Genomic DNA, 5,667 nt, shown 5'->3' with positions numbered 1-5,667 from the left:
AAATGGCGTATTTAACATGTTAGCCTTTAAATATTTTGAGGATATCTTTATTGGTTTAAAAATCTGAAAAATGTTCAAGAATATTTGGGTACAAGTTTAAAAAATGTTATAACTTCCTCTTTCAATGAAACAAACAAACTAAAAATTTAGGTTATAACATTTTTTTTCTGAAGGTTTACAGATCTCTACTATTAGTGATGTTGAAACTAAAGAATCCTAAATAAAATTCCATAGTCCGTTTCTCTCTCAAATACTAAGGCAGGCCTGGGCTAAATGGCTAAATAGCAAAGATTCTTGCATTACTAACATACAAAAATGCACTATTTCATCCATTTCGGGAAGAAAAAAGAGAAAGTCCCAGCAATTTTAAAAAGGAAAACTATTGATAGTGGCACACAAATCTGGAGTGTCCATGCAGAAAGGCTAAAGCTTTGATTAAAAAAAAAAAATGGGTAAAAGGTGAGTTTTGGTGGGTATTCTCACCCTGAAATCCATTTCTTAAACGACATTCACTTTAATGCTGCATTTCTGTACACAGTGTATTTCTGCATTTTTATCAAAGCAAAAGTACTATATGAAAGATATTGGTGAAGAAGAAGGGTGTTTTCTAAGCCTGGTTAAATATAGATTGAAAGGTAAAAAAATTGATAAATACAGGTACAGAAAAACAAAGCCAAGGAAACTATTTCCTGAGTAGTTATCAACAAGTGCAACAAGGACATATAAATATATGAACACATTGCAAAAGGAATACGAGAGTCATTACCAAGTGCTGAAGCAATGTTCTTAAGACTCAGACATTACTCAGTAAATATTTGTTGAATTTAATCGCATGGATGTCTTCCTAAATTGTTTTGATACTGATTTGGAAAGTAAGATCTATTTTTTTCACAAAAAGGACAGGAAAGCAATTCTTGGCATGATTAATATGGGTCCAGAATAGTTGATGGTTTTTCAATGAGTCTGACTGAAAAACACTTAATGAATCTTAGGTCAAATGTGACACTCTCCAATCTCTGACATCGGTGAAACACTTGGCCATAAAGAGAAGCAAGATGGCACTCTCTAGCTTAGAGGAAACAAAGTGGAGACGTAATAGAAGGGAATTTCACCTAAAATGTAAAAAATATATTATTAATGTATTAATAATATACAAAATAATATTTATACTTTAAATATATAAAATTTAATTGTCGAAGTTACAATTGCCATAAGATTTATCAAAAAAGATATATATATATCTCTTTAGCCAAATTCACATTAACTATGTAGTCTGAAAAACATTACAGATTTTTATTTAAAGCACCATCTAGTTGACTAGCAAGATCAAGTCAGGTACGCTCTAGAGAAACTGTACTTCAATCTACTCTTTAAAAATCTTCCACAAAATTCTAAGGGAAATGGCCAGGCAGCTCACATTCAATTTCTCAAACATCTAAGGAAACAATGCCCCATGCATCAAAGATAACAGGGTAGAGAAAATTTCATAATCTTATATCAAAATCAGGTCTAAGATTTACCAGACAGAATATAAAGTAATTGGGTATAATGTTTCGAATATGAAAAGAGAAAGAAAAAATAAATGATATGGAACAAGAGGTAACAAATCAGCTTTGCCAAATAACAAAATAAAACTTTTAAGACTAAACAATATAATAATTTAAATTAAAAACTCTGTGGATTAATTAAACAACAAATTAAACATAGCTAAAAGAGAATAAGTAAAAAAAAGATGATAGCACAAAATCAACTATGCAGCATGCGATCCAGAGAGACAAAGGTGAGGGAAACCCGAAAGGCATCATAAGAAACAACAAAATAGAGCTTATTCTGACATATGTCTCTTTGGATTGCTTAAATGATTCCGTAATTGTGAGGAAAAAAATAGAAAACAAAAAACTAGAAAACAAACAAAAAGCCCCACAAATAAATCTAGAAAGCCTCAAAATTGCCTGTAAGATAAATGAGAAAATTCTCCACCTGAAACATCATAGTGTAACTGCAGAACAGATACATTAAAAAAAATAATAAAGCTTTTTTGAGAGAAACAGAGATTTTTTTAAAAAGTAGCCAGAATAAACAGTAAATCATCTAGAATACAACAATTAAACTGATTACTCTTTTCTCAACAGCAACAATAGAAGCCAAAATACAATGGAATCATTGTTATATGATTGCAAACAAACAAACAAATCTATCACAGAGTTCTATGTGATGATAGAAACAACTGCCAACATGAAATTCTATGCACAGTTGTAAGGGGTCATCGAAATGAATCACCAAGATCAAAGTCCAGAAATAGAGAATTTATTACACCAACACCTGAGAATGCTTCAGGGAGATAGCTCTGAACTCGTAGCTCACTTTGGATATTGCTTCAGTTGGCAAAAGCTGCTTTACTGAGGTCACAGCTCCTTTCTCATTTAGACCATAGCCAATGACTAAACAATGCTGGGGTTCAATGACTTGGTATCCTGCCCAACTAGAAATAGCTTTTTCTCTCATGTCCCATTCCATTTTCTTTTATTTTCTTATACAGGTCTTAATCCCAAAATTCCTAATAATACTATTGCATGCTTACCAGTGTATCAGAACTTGTTTCTTGGTCAGATGAACCTGCAACAATTACAAAATTATATTTCAAGAAAGGAGATGACGTAAAAAGCTTTCTCAAAAGAACAAAAGAACTGTATCACCGAAAGACACACAATAAAGGAAATTCTAAGGAATGTATTTAGGAAGAAGAATATCCTCAAATGAAAAATTGAAAATTTAAGAATTAAAAATGACCATAATTATTACAAATAATAGAGTGAAACTGAGCCAATATTTACAATATAAATTAATGTTAACAATGTCTAATTGCTGGGTTTAACACAGACCAGAACAATAATACTAAATAACAACAGAATAAAAGTTGGGGGAAAGGGGGTCATTGTAATTATTTTTATTCATATTATATTATATTTACAGTTTTATTGTTCAAACAGAAGTTAAAGATGCTGACTTAGATTTTATTAAGTTAATATTACTGTTCAAATGATTATTAAAATTATAGACATGAAAAACATAATTTTCTTCTCTAAAATAAAAAGGGAAAAAATATGACCAAAAAAATAGAACCTTGAAAATAAAAACAAACCAAAAAAAGGTCAAGTTTGGAAGAAGAAAGTAACAAAGAAGAAAAAATATGAAAGAATATACTACATGGTAGAAATAAGTACAAATATAACTAAAATATTTAAATAAATTCAATAAACTACCCAGTTAAAAATTGTCAGACTGGATTTTAAAAATATACAGATATCTATTTTAAGAAACATAAAAACAATAAAAGAATTGAAGTCAGTAGGGGAAAAAAATGGCATAGGTGATAGAGGCTCTGTTTATCCTTCTTGTGACCAAATCAAAGTTATGACAGAAACACGGAGCAGAAAAGCAAGCAAAGTTGCCTGGTATCTAGATAAACAGAAGCACTACGACTAGGGAAAGAAGACATCACCCTGCAATGGTAGAAAGTAGAATGGGAGGAGGACGTGAGGCTGCCCTTTCCCAGCGGTTGAATGGGATAGAGGCTGCAGCAGCTGCAGCTGGCAGCTGCAAGAGCCTCTTAAAGGGGCCATGTCCTTGAGCAGTCTTTCACAGTGATGGAACTGCTTGCTCTGAGCACCAGCACTGGATTGGCTTCTGGGGGTGGGGTGGGAGGCACCAGGGACTTATAGGGGAACACCGAATTATCTGAGTGAGGGCAGGAGGCTAGGCTCTCTCCTGGACAGATGTGCTGGTAGAATCTATTGTTCCTCTGTTGAGCCCTCTTTCCTTCCAGTGTGGGGACTCAGCACCTCCCTAGCTAAAATGTCATCATTCAACTGGATAACAAAGGTCACTCCGCCCAGAGCATTCCCTGAAACTCCACCTCCCCCAACTCGTGGCCCCACCCAAGCAATATCCAGTTGTGTCCTCAGTGAGTCTGATGCTCCTTGCTGAGGCAACTCCAATACTCACTGGTGGCACCTGACTGTGGTTTCTGGAATGGCCTCTTGAAGCAATTATAAGCACAGCATCTGTGGATTGCTTGCTGAATCTTAACAGGTAGCCCTGGAGAGGCATAAGTTGTGGCTAAACTTGGCCTGCAGCTGAACCTCTCTTAGGACTGTGCCACTGGACAACTACCTCACAAAGCCACACTAATAAGACCAGGAGACTTAAGAGCTTTGCTTAGTACATACAAACAGACACAGAAAGGCAGCCAAAATGGGAATACGAAGTAGCAGAAACCATATGAGAGAACAGAACAGAGATCCAGGAATAAAAGTGTCAAGCAATCTAACAGATGCAGAGTTCAAAACACTGGTTAAAAAGATGCTCAATGAACTTAGGGGAAGAGTATATGAATTCAGTGAGAACTTTAACAAAGAGATTAAAAACAACAACAACAAAAATGGAAATGGAAATTATAAAAGGGAACCTGCCAGAAATGGAGAACATGTTATCTGAGATGAACAGTATATCAGGGGGAATTGACAGAGTGGATAAAAAAGAGGATTGGACCACTGAAATAGAGGATAGGGAAGTCAAGGCAAGGAAAAAAAAAGGCCAAGACTATAATAATAAGTTAAGGAGCCTATGGGACATAATAAAATGTAAAAATATTTGTGTCATAAGGTACCTGAAGGAAAACAAGATGTTGAAGAGCTATTTGAAGAAATAATGATGGAAAACTTCCTTAACTTGGTGAAGGAAATAGACAGACATACAACCCCAGGAAGCTCAGAGAGTCTCAAAAACCAGGAATCCAAAGAGGCCCATGCCAAGACACATAATTAAAATGCCAAAGGTTAAATCCAGAGAGAATCTTAAAAGCAGCAAGAGAAAAGCAGATAGTTTTCTACAAGGGAGCATGAATAAGACTGGCAACTGATTTCTCAAAAGAAACCATGTAGGACAGAAGGGCTTGGCACAAAATATTTGATGTGATGAAAACCCAGGATCTGTAACCAAGAATACTTTATCCAGCAGAGATATCATTTAGAGTCAACAGACAAATAAAAAACTTTCCAGACAAAAATAAGCTAAAGGAATTTATTAGCACCAAGCCAGTATTACAGGAAATGTTGGAGGGAGTTCTTTAAGAAGAAAAAACATATATAAAAAACATGAATAAAGAATGGCAATAACTACATTCCTTATTAATCAATTATTAATTAAAAAATTAAGCGCTCTAACCAAAAGATAGAGAGGCTGAATGGATAAGAAAATAATACCTATACATATGCTGCCTACAAGAGACTCACTTCCGATTAAAGACACACACAGACTAAAAGGAAGGGGATAAAAAAAATATTGTCTTGATGGACCTAGAGGGTATTGCGCTGAATGAAATAAAGCAGATAAAGACAAATATTGCATGATATCATGTACAGGTAGAATCCAAAAAACGAAATAACAAAACAAGAACAAAAACAGAAATAAACTCATAGATACCGAGAATATTTTGAGGATTACTAGTTGGAAGGGGGCGGGAGTGAATGGTGAAAAAGGGGAAAGAGATTAAGAAGCACAAATGAATAGTTATAAAATAGGCATGGAGATATAAAGTGCAGCATAGGGAAAATAGTTAACGATGTTGTAATAAATATGTAAGGGAGAAGAGGGGTACTAGATTTA

The sequence above is a fragment of the Pteropus vampyrus genome, unplaced genomic scaffold (genome assembly GCF_000151845.1).
Source record: "Pteropus vampyrus isolate Shadow unplaced genomic scaffold, Pvam_2.0 Scaffold12, whole genome shotgun sequence".
Taxonomy (NCBI): domain Eukaryota; kingdom Metazoa; phylum Chordata; class Mammalia; order Chiroptera; family Pteropodidae; genus Pteropus; species Pteropus vampyrus.
Note: the sequence above shows the minus strand (reverse complement) of the source record.